This window comes from Gorilla gorilla, chromosome 11, assembly GCF_029281585.2.
Source record: "Gorilla gorilla gorilla isolate KB3781 chromosome 11, NHGRI_mGorGor1-v2.1_pri, whole genome shotgun sequence".
Taxonomy (NCBI): Eukaryota; Metazoa; Chordata; class Mammalia; order Primates; family Hominidae; genus Gorilla; species Gorilla gorilla.
This window is the reverse complement of record NC_073235.2, coordinates 29105675-29125795: the sequence shown is the minus strand read 5'-3', so window position 1 is coordinate 29125795 and position 20121 is coordinate 29105675. Positions and strand designations below refer to the sequence as shown.

The window sequence follows — 20121 nt, the reverse complement described above, 5'->3', positions numbered from 1 at the left end:
GGTAAGCATGAGGAAAGACGCTAACATCCTTAGTCATCAGGGCCACGGGAGTTACAAGCATGCTCCACACATATCAGAAGGCAGACCATGTCCTTCACTGTGCCAGGTGCTGGTGGGGACACAGGACAACCAGAATGTTCCTGCTCTGCTGGTGGGAAAGCAAAATGCTGTGAGCATTTTGGAAAACATTTCGGAAGTTTCTGACAAAGTGAAATGGCTCACTTGCCTTTTGAGCCAACAATTTCACTCTTGCATATTTATCCAAGGGAAAGACAAATGTGCGCACAAAAACCTGTATGTGAACAATTTATAGAGGTTTTACTCCTAGCAGCTAAAAACAATAAACAACCCAGATGTCCTAAACGGGTGGAGAAGCTGTGGTACCTTCACGCAATGGAATTCTACTCAGCATTAAAAAGGAATGAATCACTGATGCAGGCAGCAACAAGGAAGAATCCCAAATAGCCAAGGTAACTAGACACAAAAGGCTACAAACCCTGTGATTTTACTTCTATGACGTTCTGGAAAAGACAAAACTGTGAAGGGGGGCGGGGGAAAGACAAATCAGTAGTTGCCAGGGGAGGGGTTGGGAAGACAGGGTGACTACGAAGGGGTGTGAGGGAAGATCTGGGGGGTGAAGGGAAAATTCTATTTCATGATGATGATGGGAACCATAGGCCTGTATGAGTTTGTCAAAACTCACAAAACTGTACTTGAAAAAGGTGAATATTTACTATATGTAAAGCAAACTTCAGTTGTAAAGAAACGAGAGAGACTGTGCTGTCCAGCAGCTGACAGCCTTGGGGCCGAGGCCACGGGCTTCTGGGCAGCCCCGACTAGACCGAGGCCGGGGTCACCGGGGCCGAACGCAGGAGCCTTCTAAGGAGCAGTTTGCTCCAGAGCCCCCTGCTGGGTTGGCCAAGACTTAGATCTGGATCACAGCATGAGCCTCTCCCGACCCAAGCTGCTTCCTCTCTTTTTCCCGTTCATAAGCGTCTGAACAGCATCCAAGTTTGAAGGCTCATCCTGCCCACTCCTGTTTTCTCCCACTTTGCCTTCTGCAGGTTTACCCCTCGATAAACCTCTTGCAGTCCTCACTCTGGCCCAGCAACTGCTTTCCAGTTCAGTTCCAGCAACTGAACACATACATCTAGCATTCCCCAAATTGATTTGATCTTGGATGCCTTTTAAAAAAGAATATTCCTTACAATCCCGTGGAAAACACACCTGGTGGAAGTTTATTAAGTCCTCAGTCTTTCCCCTTTGTGCTGCCTGGCCCCCCTTCCCCTACCATGCACCCCACCCTTGTGTTTTGTGTCCCAAGGGTCTGGAGGAGTTGCTGAAGGTTTGTGGCCTATCCTGTCCCTCCCCATAGTCCTACCTGGCAGGAAGGCTCCAGTGGGGCTGGGGGAGAAGGGCGGGTCCCAGAGTGATGCTTACCCTCCAGGATGGGGTTGGCTTCTAGGACCTGCTGCTCAATCCACGAATGCTGGCCACTGATGGTGGCCAGGAACTGCAGGATGAGCTTGGTGGTCTCCGTCTTGCCAGCCCCAGACTCGCCGCTGCAAAAAGGGTGTGCAGGGACATGATGCCACAAAACGACTATTTTTTTCAACACCTCTCAACTCTCCTGCAAACCCCAGTCCTGCTTTCTGAGCCAGTCTGACAGGGATGCCCTCTCCCCTGCAGAAATCCCACTGCATTGAAGCCCTGAAGTCCCCTGTGGGTCTCAGGCTGCCTGTGTTGTACATGTTATTGTGTTTGTCTTTTCTTCTGTGCTTGGCTGCAAGTTCCTTGGCACACTCGGATCTGATTCATTCCAGGGTCAGCACCACAGTGCCCAGGACATACAGAAGGCTGAGTGAGATGACTCAGTGTCTTCCTAATGAAAGGGTGGCCCACAGGCCAGCAGCAGGCTCGGAATGCAGATGCCCAGGTCACACAGGCTCTGTTGATCAGAATCTGCATTTTCACCGGATCCCCAGAGGATTCCTGCACTTTGGAGTTTGCAAAACAGACTCCCACAGTCCCATTATCCAGCTTCAACTCCTGGCCAATTTTGTTTCCCGTCCTGTACTATTTTAAAGCAAATCCCAGATACTGCTTCATCTGAAAATATTACCTTTTTTTTTTTTTTTTTTTTTGAGACGGAGTCTCACTCTGTCACCCAGGCTGGAGTACAGTGGCATGATTTTGGCTCACTGTAACCTCCACCTCCTGGGTGCAAGTGATTCTCATGCCTCAGCCTCCTGAGTAGCTGGGATTACTGGTGGCTGCCACCACGCCCAGGTAATTTTTATATTTTTAGTAGAGATAAGGTTTCACCATGTTGACCAGCCTGGTCTCAAACTCCTGACCTCAGATGATCTGCCCACCTCGGCCTCCCAAAGTGCTGGGATTACAGGCATAAGCCACCGTGCTTGGCCTGAAAATATTGTCTTTTTTTTTTTTTGAGACGGAGTCTTGTTGTTGGCCTGGGCTGGAGTGCAATGGCACGATCTCAGCTCACTGCAACCTCCGTCCACTCCAGTTCCAGCAATTCTCCTGCCTCAGCCTCCTGAGTAGCTGAGATTACAGGCGCCGGCAACCAAGCCTGGCTAATTTTTATATTTTTAGTAGAGACGGGGTTTCACCATGTTGGCCAGGCTGGTCTCGAACTCCTGACCTCAGGTGATCCACCTGCCTCGGCCTCCCAAAGTGCTGGGATTACAAGCGTGAGCTACCGCACCCGGCCAAAATATTACCTTTTTTAAAAGTTATGATCAAAATACCCACAATCACTATGCCAGCAAAGCAGAGTGAGATCAACAAACCTCCAGTGATAGCTGTGGACTCCCCTGAGTGCCTGTCAAGCACCAGGCGTTTTTATAAACACGAGCTCATCAAATAATCTGCCATTGTAGAGACAGGGGCTTAAGGGGACTTGCCCACAGCCCTGGGGGAGGAAAGGGCAGGAGGAGAATGCAATTTGATTCAAAGTGACAAGTGACATTCTGCTCACTGCAAGGAACCAAAATCGGGGCTCTTTCCTCTCCTCGTTCACACTCGGCCAGCCCCGCCAACCTCCAGGTGGAGCCACACCGTAAGCTCCCTGGCCAGCCAGCCTGCGGCCCAGCTCTGCTGAGGGGCCTCTTGCCCTGCCTCTGGGGGCAGGTTGGGAGTTCCAGCTTTCTCCCAGAGTACCTGTCTGCTGTCTTCTCCAGAGCCCTGGCTTTGAATTTCCCACTTCACTGCTGTGTACCACTGGAACAGGATCTCAGCCCCTCTGATTGTAGGTCTCTCCAGCAGTAACGTGGGACCATATCATGGGAATAAGAGCATCTCTTTCAGAGGGTTGCTGAGGACATGAAATGTGATCACCTGTGCCTTAGGACTTCATTCTGGTCTCTGTTCAACATCCCTCCTCAGAGAGGCCGTGCCTGGCCTGCCCCCTATCTAATGAAGAGGCCGACATCACCCTTTCCTCTCCCCTGCTGTGTTTTTCTTCAAAGCTGTTAGGACCTGCATAAAAACGCACTTATTTGTTGCCTGTCTGTCTCCGCTTCTAGAATATAAGCTCCCTGAGGAAGGGATTCTGGTCCCTTTTGTTAGCTGCTGCCTCACCATGTCAGGACAGTGGGGGGCACACAGTTGGGGCATGACAAAACCTCAAATGATTGAATGAATGAATGAATGAATGAATGAATGAATCCCCCAGGCGGATCATGTCGTCCATGCCCTGGACCGAGTTGGGGTGCATGGGGCTGAGGACACCAAAGTCCTCTGCTAGGATCCAGTGTTCCTGGAACAACGGGTGCAGATTCCCCTGAGGGGTGGCTTCCATCCCCGTGGCCAGCCTGCCACACCCTCCCCTCCAAGTTCTCAGGGTCTGTGGTCACTGGTAGAGAGGCCAGGCCAGGCAGGGAGTCTCTGAAGCATCAGGACCTGGACTGGAGGGGACACTTTCCTTCTGGTCCCCTAGTGAACTGAGAGCTGTCCCCTAGTGAACTGAGAGCTGTCCCCTGGAGCTGCTGCTCCTCTGTCCTCACCTGAGGCCTGCCCTGAGTTTTTTTTTGAGTGGGCCCTCTCCTGTTCAACTCCTGCAGCTTTAAGTGCCTAACCTGGGTCCCATGTCTTTTTCTTTTTTTATTTTTACAGAGAGAGGGTCTTGCTATGTTGTCTAGGCTGGTCTCAAACTCCTGGCCTCAAACAATCCTCCTCCCTTGACCTCCCAAGTCACTGGGATTATAGGCATGAGCTACTATGCCTGACTTCTGGGGCCCATTTCTAAAGGAACCCAGCCCCACTTCCTTCCTTGACTCAGTAAACCTTTATTAAAAGCTGGGCAGTCCAGTTCCTGGTGACATGATGAAAGCCTAGTTTCTGAAGGAAGGAAGCTTTGGAGGAACTGCTCGGGGTGCAGGGTAGCTGGGGCCGTTGTGTGCTGTGGAGATGGGTGTGTGCCATGGAGTAGGGAGAGCTCCCATCTCGCCTGACCTTGCAGGCGTGCTGGTGGGGAGCAGTTCAGGGAGATGCCTGGAGGGGGCGCCTGACACCTCTGCCTCACCTGATGATGCAGCACTGGTCCCTCTTGTTCCTCTTCATGTTGAAGTAGCAGTTGTTGGCGATGGCAAAGACATGCGGGGGCAGCTCGCCCATATGGCGGCTGTAGTAGAGCTGTACCTGCTCCAGGGTGTAGAGCGGCAGCACCTGGAATGGGTTGACGGCCACCAGGATGGAGCCTGTGTATGTCTGGGAAGGAAGCAGGTGGTCAGTGCCCTCTGCCCCTGGCAGAGATACTCGGCCCTGGCCTTGGCCTTGGCTCTGGCCCTGCCCTCAGGGGTTATCAGGGCCGCTGACTTTGGTGGAGAAGTAGAATCTGATTCTGGGCCAGGGAGATCAGACATTCAGCTGCGCAGATCTCTCCTCTGGGAAGATGGGATGTCCACCAGGCAGGTGAGCTCCCAGGGGGCATATTTCCAGGAAGATCAAATGTTAACTGTTTAGTACCCTGCCTGGTATTTAGAAGGGGCTTGATAAAAATGGACTAAGTATGAAATGGGTTTTCACCTGCATCCCGCAGGGGCTTTCATATAGGCTGGTCAACAACTGGGCCTCATGGACCTCAACCCCAAATTCTGTGTGCCCCTGGGACCTCCGCCCTGGATCAGCTGCCCATCTGGAGCCCCCACCCGACCCCACTGCCCCTCAGGGGGTGCGGCAGGCAGAGCCTGCACAATAAGCCACATGACCATGGTGTCCTGGTTTTCACTTTAGGAAAGGAGAGGACGTGCCCTCTGGCTTCAGGCTGTGCCACCAGATGAGGAGTGCAGGCACAAGCCCTTTGGAAGCACAAGCTGCCTTCCTCTGAGCAGCCCAGAAGGGCCGGTCAGAACCAAGCTAGCCACCCCTTCAGACCAGAGAGGCCCAGGCAGGCAGTGGCTTCTGCAGGCCACACCTACTTAGGCCGAACTGGTGTCAGTTTTGGAATACCACCTCCCCTGGAAAAATCTGCATTGGAACCAGGATGAGAGCTTCAGGCTGGGGTGAACCTCCATCCAGGCCGGTTTGCGCGGAGGGCCCACATCCATCCCTGTGGCCCCCTCGTCTGGTGAATCAGGACCTTGAGATCCGGGCTGTCACGGGCCTCACTCTTGGGAAGCCAGGGGCTTTCTGTCTAGTGACTCTGTCTCTACAACATGCCTGGGAAGGAGAGGGCAGAGGACGATGGCCACGTGATGGCCATCTGCAGCCCTCACTGAGCAGAGACTGTGCCAGGCAGTGTGCTGTCACTCTACGCATCGGCTTCCTCTCCTCCAGGGTGGGATCGCCCTGCTTGTTTGGGACTGGGCAGCAGAGATTGGGAAAAGTTAGGCACCTCGCCCACCTCCCTCAGTGAGGGCATGGGGGGCAGTGCCCCCTGTGCATCATTTTCTTCTCCCTGTCCAGGAGGTTGGCACCTGTGAGGGGCTCCCCTGTGGACACAGGGCTGGGGAGACTCACATAGATCTTGTGCTGCTGGTAGCGGATCAGGAGGTTGTGCACCATGCCCGCCTCGTTCAGGTCCCCCAGGCGGATCATGTCGTCCACGCCCTGGACTGAGTTGGGGTGCATGGGACTGAGGACACCAAAGTCCTCTGCTCGGATCCAGTGTTCCTGGAACAATGGGTGCAGACTCCCCTGAGGGGTGGCCTCCATCCCCGTGGCCAGCCTGCGACACCCTCCCCTCCAAGTTCTCAGCAGCAAGGTGACCTTCCGGGTCATGGATCAGCTGATCTGGGGCAGTGGCCAGCCTCCGGCCAGGGTCAGTCTATGACAGGGACTCCTGTGGCAGGATCTGGTCCATCTATGGCTGGGTCAGCATGGGTCTAGGGCCCAGGGTTAGGGCGTAGCTGGGGCTAGGGCTGAATTTCAGACCAGGGACAAAGGAGCTTGTAGCCAGAAGTTAGATTTAGGGTCAGGTTGCAGCTGGGAGCCTTGCAGGTTGTTGGAATAAGACTATGCAAGTAAAAACTTTTTAAAAAAACTACAGTGTCACACAAATAGAAGATATTGTTATTATTTTACTGACTTCCATCATCTGGATCTCACAGGCCACAGCCTAGAAACTTCTCCTTGGAGGCTAAGCCTGCAGCACCCAGCTGAGCACAGAGGACAATCTGAGGAGCTAAGTGACTGGCTGGACACTCCATTGTAAGCCCTTCCCCGCTCACCACCTAGCTGGCCCTGACCCCTCTGGTGGACGAGCTGGTCACTCCCGGGCCACTCCAGGTTGCTGGCCTCTCACTTGTGCATTTTGCCCCGTCCTGCCCCTCCACACACCTTCCTCACCCACCTTTCCCCCTTGCCCGTTTCATTCTGCAAACTGGCTTTCTGCCCCTCTGGTCCTTCCAGAGCCCCTTTCCCACTTCCCACTTTCTTCTTGAAACATTCCCCAGGACACACAGGCCATGTTCCCCATGGCAGGACTCCACCATGATCTGTCCTGCCACCCAGGTCCCCACTTGGCCTTGGAGCCCCTGGTGTTGGGGAGAGGCTCCACGGGGCGGGGAGGGCTCCGGGGCCCTGGATGTAAGGGCAGGGCAGGGCCCAGAGGAAACCCCAGAACGCTGACCTTGCCCTCGCCATCTTCAACCGAGACTTTGCCTGGCTTTGCCTCTTTGATGATGCCCCCGACGGCCACGCCGGTCTTGTAGGTGGAGGGAGGCTCCAGCCACACGTGGTCACCCTGGAGGGCAGACAGAAGACAGTGGTGTGATCCCCGATCTCTCTTCCCCTCCCTGCTGGATACTTACCTCTCTTTGGGGCTATGCCTTCCAGCCCAGAGCTCCCAAGGTGGCTGGAGCTTGTCTCTCCTTTCCTCTCCTCCCCTCTCCCCCTTCCTCTCCCATCTCTCTTTCTCCCTCCCTCTCCCATCTCTCTTTCTCCCTCCCTCTCCTAGCCCAGGTTTCCTTTGAGCATGTGTCACCTGCCCTGCTCACTGGGCAGGTACCAAGCGCCTGTACAGCTTCTCTCTATGTCTTTGTCTTGTCTGGGACAATAAGCTGACAAGAACAGGAGCTCCGGTCTCACCACAGCACCTCTCATAATGAAAAAGAAACTTGGCTACTATTTAGGAAGGTGGCGTGGCTGAGTGGTTAAGAGAGAAAGTGCTTCTCAAGCTTGATGACGGTAGCAAGAGTTGCATCCTCTCAGAAATCACCCACAAGCAATAGGAGGATGAGAAACAGAAACAAGCACTAGAAGACGCAGGAGGAAGCTGAAAAGGTGGCCCCAGCTGTAGATTCCAGAAAGAGAGAGCAAAGTTCACTTCTCCAAGGCAGGAGCCCATCCTGGCATGCAAAAGCAGCATGTCTTGCTGCAGCAGCAGGAGCAAGGGCACGAGGTGGCAGTCGGAGTTTGCCTGGCCTGTCTTGGTTCTAGGAAACACCATATTTGCAGGTCTGCCATATTTGCAGGAAGCAGTCTCTCTGTGGGGTGGGAAAAGAGAAGTCTTGCCCTGTGAAAAGCTCTGCAGTACCCAGATATATTGGGTGGGAGAAGCCACTACTAAAAATTCACATGTGAGATTTCTGCTAGCCTGCACTGTGGCATTGACCCCTCATGAACCCCCTTCTAATCCAAGAAAGCTCACCCCATCTGAAGGGAAGTAATCCGAAAGGAACCAGCACAGGTCTATGTTCAGAGGTACTGAAACCCAAGAGGAGGAAAGGAGCAAATAACACTCAGCAAAAGAGAAATAACTGCCACAGAGCAGTAGGAAGTTGTGACCAAGTATTTCACCATAATTTACAAAAACTGACCAAAGAGTAGGTCAGAGGCAAAAGAGCCCAGGAATTAGATGGGGGACAACTGAGAAAAAGGATGAGACATGAGTTGGCAGGGCCGAATGAAAAAATTGAGGAAATGAAAGAAATGCAGACCAGAATGAAAGCAAAATTGGAAACAGCAGGAGAACATACCCTGATTATAAAAACATGGGAAGAATCATAAAAGGTAGGAAGGAGAATAGTGAGCAAAATGATATAGAATTTGTTAAAAAATTAGAATTAGGGGCTGGATGTGGTGGTTCACACCTGTAATCCCAGCACTTTGGGAGGCCAAGACAGGCCAGGAGTTTGAGACCAGCCTGGCCAACATGGAGAAACCCTGCCTCTACTAAAAAAATGCAAAAATTGGCTGGGTGCGGTGGCTCATGCCTGGAATTCCAGCACTTTGGGAGGCTGAGGCGGGTGGATCACAAGGTCAGGAGTTCAAGACCAGCCTGGCCAACATAGTGAAACCCCATCTCTACTAAAAATACAAAAATTAGCCGGGTGTGGTGGCACGCACCTGTAGTCCCAGCTACATGGGAGGCTGACGCAGGAGAATTGCTTGAACCCGGGAGGCAGAGGTTGCCTCTGATCAGTGACCGAGATCATGCCACTGCACACCAGCATGGGCAACAGTGCAAGACTCCGTCTCAAAAAATAAAAAACAATAAAACCCCACAAAAATTAGCTGGGCGTGGTGGTGGGCGCCTGTAATCCCAGCTAATCAGGAGGCTGATGCAGGATAATTGCTTGAATCTGGGAGGTGGAGGTTGCAGTGAATTGTGATCGTGCCACTGCACTCCAGCTTTGCTGACAGAGACTCTGTCAAAAAAGAGTACATAAATAAAAAATAAAATAAAATTAGAATTAGGAAGAAGATCACTATAGAAGATGGGCAAAAATATAAGTAAACCTCATTATATGGACTGAATTGTGTCCCTCCAGAATTCATATAGTGAAGCCCCAATTCCTGACATGACCATATTTGCAGATAAGGCCTTCAAGGAGGTAATTAAGGTTAAATAAGGTCCTAAGGGTGTGGTCCTAATCCAACAGGACTGGTGTCTATAAAAAAGGAAGAGGCACCAGAGTGAGATGCATGCACGCTCTCTCTCTCTCTCCCTGTCTCTCTCTCCCTCTTTTTCTCTCTCCGTCTCCTCACCCCCCAGCACAGAAGAAAGGCCATGTGAAGATAAAATGAGCAGACAGCCATCTACAAGCCAGGAAGAGAGGCGTCACCAGACACCAACCCTAAAGACACCTTGACCTTGGACTTCCAGCTTCCAGGACTGTGAGAACATAAATGTCTGTGGTTTAGGCCACCCAGTCTGTGATACCTTGTTACGGCAGTCCAAGCCCCAATGAAGTCGGACAGCCCGGCTGGGTTCTAATCTCTACTCTATATTACAGGAGTTATACGGCCTTGGGAAAGTCACTTAACTGCTCTGAACCCTAACTTTCTTATCCGTTGAAAGGGCCCGCTTCACAGGGCTGCTATGAAGATGGAATGCCCTACGGCAGGGACCCCGCATAGTGTCCAGCACAGAGGGCACCACAGAGGGCTCAACAACCACATGGGCCCTCTGAAAGACTTATTCATTAAAAAGATGACCACTCTGCACTTTGGGAGACCGAGGCGGGTGGGCAGATCACCTGAGGTCAGGAGTTCGAGACAAGCTTGGCCAACGTGGTGAAACCCTGTCTCTACTAAAAATACAAAAATTAACTGGGCATGGTGGTGGGTGCCTGTAGTCTCAGCTACTCAGGAGGCTGAGGCGGGAGGATTGCTTGAACCTGGGAGGCCGAGGTTGCAGTGAGCCGAGATTGCACACTCCAGCCTGGGTGACAGAGTGAGACTCTGTCTAAAAAAAAACAAAATTACTCTCCTCTCAGAGACTTACAATCTCTGAAGACAGAGCAGGCCTGCAATTGTAATTGTGAGTAATAGGGCCCCAAGTGGTGTTTTTCTAAACTCTGCTTGCAGTTAGTCGCATTCCCAGAGGGACATTTGGCGTTGATGCATCCCGTGGCATATTCCTTTGTGAAATGTTTGGCTTTGTCTTAAAACCACATCATGCTCCAAAGTGGAGCCACGCTCTCATGTTTGCAACTTAGTTACCAGAAGTGCTCACAACCTGACCTTTTAGACCATGTGTGTCCTCTCTCCAAACTAAAACAGCCTAAGCTCTATTCTGTAACTGAAAACAAGAAACCAATCTTGGCTGTCCATTCTGTGAGTCAGATGCTGCCAGGCTTAGTGGCAGCACCAGGGGCCACTGCGTAGTGAAGGTCCTCCTCTCAGCAGTGTGCTCCAGCAGCCAGGAACGATGTCCTATGTGGCTTTGCACTCAGGAGGAGAACATTCGGGGCATTTTCTTATCAAAGAGCGCTTTGCAGCACTGTCCTGCTCTCCTGGACTCTGTGGGGCATGGGGCAAGGGTGGAAATGTGGAGGGCAGGGAAGGATGCACAGGCTGGTTTGGGGCCTCTGCTCTCTGGGCTCTCCAGCCTCTGAGCTCTCCACCCTGCACACCCCACCTCCAGGCTTCTCAAGGCCTGTCCCTGCCTCCCAGGGCAGGGCAGTTCCCCAGGGTCTGTTGATTTGACAGTAAATGCAAAACTCCTCTGCTTTCTTCCTGTGGAGGAGCCATCTCTTGGCCACCGGAACACAGGAATATTTGTTGAGTGAAGGGAACACGATGCAGAGTCCAAAGGGGTGATTCAGACCTGGGTTTCAGTCCTACCCATGCCCACAGTTCCCCAGTTCCCCAGTTCCCTGTTTTCTCTGGGGGAGCTCCCGGTAACTGCCGCAATGAGACAACTGGGAAATCCCTTTGTTGGCTGGGCAAGGTGGCTCACACCTAGCACTTTGGGAGGCCAAGGCTAGTGGATTGCTTTGAGCTCAGGAATTCGAGACCAGCCTGGGCAACATGGCAAAACCCTGTCCCTACAAAAATACAAAAATTAGCTGAGTGTGGTGGCATGCACCTGTGGTCCCAGCTACTCAGGAGACTGAGGCTGGAAGATCGCTTGAACCTAGGATGCAGAGGTCACCGTGAACTGAGATCGTGCCACTGCACTCCAGCCTGGGTGACAGAGTGAGACCCTGTCTGAAAAAGAAAAGAAAAGAAAAGAAAAGAAATCCCTTTATCAAGACAAAGGGACATGTTAAGCCCTGCATGAAAGTGAGGGATAACTATACATAACTATACATGTATTGCCGAGGCCAGTGGCTGGCCAAACTTGTTTTCTTTAGATGCTAGAATCTGTCGTGTTTCCTAAACTCCCCTGTCTCTGGTATTTTCCTATAGGGTCTCATTGCCTTTCCTCTCTTTCCTTGGGAGCGATTCAACTTGGCTTTGAGTAACTTACACCAATAACCCCTAGATCAAATTATACAATTCTTACCAGCCTGAACCCCGACATCCTGAGTCAGCAGTTCCACAAGCCTGTATGGAGAGAGAAAGCAGAACGTCAGCTCCATACACAGCCCCAATAGGAGCCTGGAGCACAGGAGCTGGGCTTGTTCACCAACACTTCCTAAGTGCCCAGCATGGGACCTGGCTCAAAATCAATGCTGAATAAATGGTTGAATGAGTCACAGTCCTAGCCCAAGTGCAAGAGCTGTTCTCAGCTTCTTCGTCCTACATCACCTTTATTGAAGACGTATTTCATACCCAGTCCTGGGCTTGATACAGGGAGTAGGTTGTTCTCTGTCATCCAGAAGCCCCAATTTTAACTGGTCAGATATCCATGAAAACCAGTCACCGTCACACATCTTGGCAAGTGCTCAGGTAAGCAGCCACTGGAGCTATAGACACAACTTTAAACCTCACAGCACTGCAGAATGTGCGTGTTCCCTCACTTTAGACATGGGACTCAATGCAGGAAATGTCACTCAGTTAATTAGTAGCACAGCTGGGAATCAAACCCGGATCTGTCTCCTTTCAAACCTGTCCTTAGCACCTGGTGGTTCTAAAGGGAGCAGGCAGCCAGGCCCAAGTAGGCAGCCAGGCCCAGCAGGAGGAGGAGCTGGGAGGAGCCCACTTTTCCCATTTAAAGGAGGAAACCCCGAGTTACCCTGACTGAGTGTTGGCATCTTCCCCTCCCTGCGCTGAGCAGTGCAAGGTGGGTACCAGGTCTATTGCTAAGCTCTTTAGCCGTGACTTGTGGGATTTTGGTGCACACATCACCAGAGAAATATACATGGAACCCAATTTGTAGTCTTTCATTCCTCACCCCCTTCCCTTCCTTTCCCCGAGTCCCCAAAGTCCATTGTATCATTCTTACATCTTTGCATCCTCATAGCTTAGCTCCCACTTATGAGTGAGAACATACGATGTTTGGTTTTCCATTCCCGAGTTACTTCACTTAGAATAATAGTCTCCAATCCCATCCAGGTTGCTGTGAATGCCATTAATTCATTCCTTTTTATGGCTGAGTAGTATTCCATCATACATATGTATATCATATATATATGTCTATATCTCTATATATATGATACATAGATATCACAATTTCTTTATCCACTTGTTCATTGATAGGCATTTGGGCTGGTTCCACATTTTTGCAATTGTGAGTCATGCTGCTATAAACATGTGCGTGCAAGTATCTTTTTCGAATAGCGAGTTCTTTTCCCCTGGGTAGATACCCAGTAGTGGGATTGCTGCATCAAATGGAAGTTCTACTTTTAGTTCTTTAAGGAATCTCCACACTGTTTTGCATAGTGGCTGTACTAGTTTACATTCCCACCAGCAGTGTAGAAGAAGCATTCGCTTTTCACTGCATCTATGCTAACATCTTTTATTTTTTGATTTTTTAATTATGGCCATTCTTGCAGGAGTAAGATGGTATCACATTGCAGTTTTGATTTGCTTTTCCCTGATCATTAGTGATGTTGAGCATTTTTTCATGTTTGTTGGCCATTTGTATATCTTCTTTTGAGAATTGTCTATTCATAACCTTAGCCCACTTTTTGATGGGATTGTTTGTTTTTTTTTCTTACTAATTTGTTTGAGTTCCTTGTAGATTCTGGATATTAGTCCTTTGTCAGATGCATAGTTTGTGAAGATTTTCTCCCACTTTATGGGTTATCTGTTTGCTCTGCTGACTGTTCATTTTGCTGTGCAAAATCTCTTTAGTTTAATTAAGTCCCACTTATTTATCTTTGTATTTGTTGCATTTGTTTTTTGGGCTCTTGGTCATGAAATCTTTGCCTAAGCCAATGTCTAGAAGGGATTTTCTGATGTTATAGTCTAGAATTTTTATAGTTTTAGGTCTTAGATTTAAGTCCTTGATCCATCTTGAGTTGATTTTTATGTGAGGTGAGAGATGAGGATTCAGTTTCACTCTCCTACATGTGGCTTTTCAATTATCCCAGTACCATTTGTTGAATAGGGTGTTATTTCCCCACTTTACGTTTTTGTTTGCTTTGTTGAAGGTCAGTTGGCTGTAAGCAATTGGGTTTATTACTGGGTTCTCTATTTTGTTCCATTGGTCTATATGCCTATTTTTATACAAATACCACAAAAGGGGGAGAGTACTACATCAGGGGAACACCCCGTGGGACAAAAGAATCTGAATGGCAGCCTTGAGTCCCAGAACTTCCCTCTGACATAGCCTACCCAAATGAGAAGGAACCAGAAAAACAATTCTGGTAATATGACAAAATGAGGGTTTTTTTAACACCCCCAAAAAATCACACTAGCTCACCAGCAATGGGTCCAAACCAATGGGTCCATCCCTTTCTTACTTGAAAAAGAATTCAGAAGGTCAATTATTAAGCTAATCAAGTAGGCACCAGAGAAACGTAAAGTCCAATTTAAGAAAATAAAAAAAATGATACAAGAAATGAGGGGAGAAATCTTCATTGAAACAGATAGCATAAATAAAAAACAATTGCAACTTCAGGAAACAAGGGACACACTTAGAGAAATGCAAAATGTTCTGGAAAGTCTCAGCAATAGAATCAAACAAGCAGAAGAAAGAATTTCAGAGTTTGAAGACAAGCTCTGAATCAACCCAATTCATAATTAACTCAATTCAACAAAGACAAAGAAAAAAGATTTTTAAAAAATGAACAAAGCCTCCAAGAAGTTTGGGATTATGTAAAACAACCAAACCTAAGAATAATTTGCATTCCTGAGGAAGATGAGAAATCTAAAAGTTTGGAACACATTTTTTGGGGAAGAATCAAGGAAAAGCTTCCTGGCCTTGCTAGAGACCTAGACATCCAAATACAAGAAAGAACACCTGGGAAATTCATCACATAAAGATCATCACCTAGGCACATTGTCATCAGGTTATCTAAAGTCAAGACAAAGGAAAGAATCTTAAGAGCTGTGAGGCAAAAGCAGCAGGTAACCTATAAAGGAAAAACTATCAGATTAATAGCAGATTTCTCAGCAGAAACTCTATAAGCTAGAAGGGATTGGGACCCTATCTTCAGCCTCCTTAAACAAAACAATTATCAGCCAAGAATTTTGTATCCAGCAAAACTAAGCTTCATAGATGAAAGAAAGATCCAGTCTTTTTCAGACAAACAAACGCTGAGAGAATTTGCCACTACCAAGCCAGCACTACAAGAACTGCTAAAAGGAGTTCTAAATCTTGAAACAAATCCTGGAAACACATCAAAACAGATCCTCTTTAAAGCATGAATCTCATAGGACCTATAAAACAAAAAAGCAATTAAAAGGTATACAGGCAACAAATAGCATAATAATGGAATAATACCTCACATTTCAATACTAATGTTGAATGTAAATGGCCTAAATGTGCCACTTAAAAGATACAGAATAGCAGAATGGATAAGAATTCACCAACCAAGCATCTGCTGCCTTCAAGAAAATCACCTAACACAAAAGGACTCACATAAACTTGAAGGGGTGGAAAAAGACATTCTGTGCAAATGGACACCAAACGTGAGCAGGAGTAGCTTTCTTATATCAGACAAAACAAGCTTTAAAGCAACAGCAGTTAAAGAAGACAAAGAGGGATATTATATAATCATAAAAGGCCTTGTCCAACCGGAAAATATCACAATCCTAAATATACATGCACCTAACACTGGAGCTCCCAAATTTATAAAACAATTACTACTAGACCTAAGAAATGAGATAGCAGCAACACAATTAATAGCCGGGGACTTCAATACTCCACTGGCAGCACTACGCAGGTCCTCAAGACAGAAGTCAACAAAAAAACAATGGACTTAAACTATACCCTGGAACGAATGGACTTAACAGATATTTACAGAACATTCTACCCAACAACCACAGAATGTACATTCTATTCCTCAGTGCATGGAACTTTCTCAAAGATAGACCATACGATAAGCCACAAAACAAGTCTCAATAAATTTAAGAAAATTGAAATTATATCAAGTACTCTCTCAGACCACAGTGGAATAAACCTGGAAGTCAGCTCCAAAAGGAACCTCCAAAACCATGCAAATACATGGAAATGAAATAACTAGCTCCTGAATGATCACTGGGTCAACAATGAAATCAAGATGGAAATTTAAAAATGCTTCAAACTGAACAATAATAGTTACACAATCTGTCAAAACCTCTGGGATACAGCAAAGGCAATGCTAAGAGGAAAGTTTATAGGCTTAAATGCCTACATCAAAAAATCTGAAAGAGCACAAATAGTCAATCTAAGGAAGGTCACATCTCAAGGAACTAGAGAAACAAGAACAAACCAAATCCAAACCCAGCAGAAGAAAGGAAATAACCAAGATCAGAGCAGAACTAAATGAAATTGAAACAACAACAACGAAAACAACAACAACAAAAACCCACAAAAGATAAATGAAACAAAAAGGTGGTTTTTTGAAAAGATAAATAAAATTGATAGACCATTAACAAGATTAACCCAGAAGAGAGAAGATCAAAATAAGATCAATTAGATGGCCAGGCACGGTGGCTCAAGCCTGTAATCCCAGCACGTTGGGAGGCCAAGGCGAGTGGGTCATGAGGTCAGGTGTTCAAGACCAGCCTGGCCAAGATGGTGAAACTCCATCTCTAACAAAAATACAAAAAATTAGCCAGGCATGGTCATGGGCACCTGTTATCCCAGCTACTTGGGAGGCTGAGGCAGAGAATTGCTTGAACCTGGGAGGCAGAGGTTGCAGTGAGCTGAGATCGTGCCACTGTGCTCCAGCCTGGGCAATGAGAGTGAAACTCCATCTCAAAAAAAAAAAAATCAATTAGAAATGAAACAGGAGGTATTACAACTGACACCACAGAAAGACAAAAGATCATTTAAGGCTACTTGAACACCTTTACACGCATAAACTAGAAAGCCTAGAGGAAATGGATAAATTCCTGGAAAAATACACCCTCCTAATTTAAATCAGGAAGAATTAGATACCCTGAACAGACCAAGAACAAGCAGCAAGACTGACATGGTAATAAAAAAATTACCAGCAACAACAAAAAAGTCCGGAACCAGACAGATTCACAGCTGAATTCTACCAGACATTCAAAAAAGAAAACCAATCCTATTGACACTATTCCACAACATAGAGAAAGAGGGAATCCTCCCAAACTTATTCTATGAAGCCATTATCACCCTAATATCAAAACCAGAAAAGGACATAACCAAAAAAGAAAACTACAGACTAATATCCTTGATGAACATAGATGCAAAAATCCTTAACAAAATGCTAGCTAACTGAATCCAACAGCATCTCAAAAAGATAATCCACCATGATCAAGTGGGTTTGATACCAGGGATGCAGGGATGGTTTAACATACGCAAGTCAATAAATGTGATACGGCCGGGCACAGTGGCTCATGCCTGTAATCCTAGTACTTTGGGAGGCTGAGGCAGGTGGATCACTTGAGGCCGGGAGCTTGAGACCAGCCTGACCAACATGGAGAAACCATGTCTCTACTAAAAATACCAAATTAGCTGGACATGGTGGCACACACCTGTAATCCCAGTTACTCAGGAGGCTGAGGCGGGAGAATCGCTTAAACCTGGGAGGCAGAGGTTGTGGTGAGCTGAGATTGCACCATCGCACTCCAGCCTGGGCAACAAGAATGAAACTCCGTCTCAAAATAAATAAATAAATAAAAATAATAAATAAATGTGATACACCACATAAATAGAATTAAAAACAAAAGTTACATGATCATCTCAATAGATGCAGAAAAAGCATTTGACAAAATCTAGCATCCTTTTATGGTTAAAACCCTTAGCTAAATCAGCATACAAGGGACATACCTCAGTGTAATAAAAGCCATCTATGACAAATCCACAGCCAACATAATACTGATTGGGGAAAAGTTGAAAGCATTCCCTCTGAGAACAGAAACAAGACAAGGATTCCCACTCTCACCACTCCTCTTCAGCATAGTACTGGAAGCCCTAGCCAGAGCAATCAGAAAAGAGAAAGAAATAACAGGCATCCAAATCGGTAAAGAGGAAGTCAAACTATTGCTGTTTGCTGATGATATCATTGTATACCTAGCAAACCCTAAAGATTCCTCCAAAAAGCTCCTAGAATTGATAAATGAATTCAACAAATTTTCAGGATACAAAATTAATGTACACAAATCAGTAGCTCTGCTATACACCAAAAGTGACCAAGCTGAGAATCAAATCAAGAACTCAACTTCTTTTACAATAGCTGCAAAAAAATAAAACACTTAAGTGTATACCTAACCAAGGAAGTGAAAGCCCTCTACAAGGAAAACTATAAAACATTGCTGAGAGAAATCATAGACAACACAAACAAATGGAAACACATCCCATGCTCATGGATGGGTAGAATCAACGTTGTGAAATGACCATACTGCCAAAAGCAGTTTAAAAATTCAAGCCAATTCCCATCAAAATACCACCATCATTCTTCTCAGAACTAGAAAAAACAATCCTAAAATTCATATGGAACCAAAAAAGAGCCCCCATAGCCAAAGCAAGACTAAACAAAAAGAACAAATCTGGAGGCATCACATTACCTGAATTCAAACTATCTTATAAGGCCATAGCCATCAGTCAATACTTGTCCAATGAAAGAGCAGATGAAGCCCTTGGAGAGGATGTGACTTTGACAACGGCTTTGATGGATGAGTGAGGGTGCACAGTGGCAGAGGAAGCTCTGAGAAGAAATGCTGCTGTCTCTGTTTTACAGGTGAGAAAACTGAGAAATGCTGAGAAATGCTGAGACTTTGCAGAGGCTATGCAGTTAGTAAGCAAAGAAGGAGAATTTTCTCCCCAGCTCCAAAATCCCTCCTCTTTGCCCCACATCCTCTGCTCTGGGAATGTTTAAGAACCTGTATAAAAATGCAGAGAATACCTGTTATATAACTGAATCCTGGCTCCCAGACAGCTCTTTCAGGGGGTGGCAGGTGGGAAAAGACACAGGGGGAATTGCCCTGCCTCTGGCTGCCCGTTGTTGCTTCCAGATTCTGGATTCTCCACCCCATGTGGAAGTTTGAGGCCCACCCGTGGTCCTGCCCTCCTCCCCGCTGCAGCATCTGACCTCCAGGCATGCCCCATCATTCCTCTCCAGACACCAGGATCTGCCTCACAGGAGACCCCATGCTGGTCCTGCCATTCGCCGCATGGCCTGTCACATACCATAGACGTCTCCTCCTCTGACCCCCAGCCCTAGGGGCCCCCACTCCATGGCTTGCCTGGTCTTCCCACAGCCCAGAACTGCTCCGCTTCAGAAGCTGTGGCCTCCACCGCCCCTCCCCATCACAACCCACCCTGGAACCAGCTGGGTCCCATGAGCAACTGGTTCTCATTCCATCATGACACCTGGGTCCTTCCGTGTCTCCTCTGTCTACCAGCCCACCTCCTGGCTTCATTTCCATCCCCAACTAGCCTGGAAACGGCCTCAAATCTTTTTGGAACGAAAGTGGTCAGATCAAAACTCGTAAATGGAATACAAAAATAAAATACATATTGAAACACCCTCACTGTACCCCACACATATGTACAATTATTATGCGTCAATTAAAAGTAAAAATTAAAAGGCCCAAAGAAAAGAAAATACAAGAAGCACACTTTTTTTTCCAAATGCCAACTTGAACCAGAAGGAAGCATACATGACGTGGGCCCCTGTGGTCCGTCACCCTCCTTCGAATACTGTGATTTCCCTTGAACTGATTCCTGATCTCTCCTTGCAAAGTCCCAGCCTTGGAGCTGAGCAGGGCTGGGGATGCATTCCACCCCCTTACAGACAGGGGCAGGGTGGTCTCATGGCCTGCACCTCCGCTAGGCCTTCAGCAGTGTCCAGGGATCCTTCTTTAGGCCCCAGTCAGCTGTTTCTGCCAAAATCTCTATTTCAAAGCTCCTTTCCACCACCCACTCCGCAGAACACCTTGACCTCTTTCACTGAAAGAAGAGAGAAACAACACTCAGTTTCCAACGCTGCCCCTCCCTGTCTCCTCTGTATCTCTGCAGACTTAGAGGACTGCCCAGGGGCAGGGAACCCTGACAGCCCACACGAATCCTTCCAGCCCTGCCTTCTCCGGCCTCTGCTTTAGGGCCTTGCTTTATCAATTACTGTAGTGGTTTAATGTATGTCCCCAAATTCTTTGACACGTCTCCCTTCAAAAGAGAGACTAATTCACCCCATTTCGAGTGTGGACTTAGTGATTTGCTGTTGCCAAATAGAATAAGGTAGAAGGAATGGAGTAGAGCCTTTGTGGCTTCTTGCTTGCTCTCTCTCTAAGATCTCTCGGCCTGGGGAGCCTGGAGGTTGTGAGGATGCTCAAACAGCCCTAAGGAGAGGCCCGTGTTGTGAGAACTGAGGGCCCCAGTTAACAGCTGTGCGATCTTGGAAGGGACCCTCCAGCCCCAGTTGTGGC

At 47.8% G+C, this 20121-nt stretch overlaps 1 long non-coding RNA gene across 1 annotated transcript; it reads left to right on the top strand.

Moving 5' to 3' along the window:
- Nucleotides 1-331: 331 nt before the first annotated feature.
- Nucleotides 332-19007, top strand: LOC115933747 (uncharacterized). Its single transcript, XR_008677854.2, has 3 exons — nt 332-470; nt 6573-6672; nt 18709-19007. It is a non-coding gene; the product is annotated as an uncharacterized lncRNA (long non-coding RNA).
- The last annotated feature ends 1114 nt before the right edge of the window (nt 19008-20121 follow it).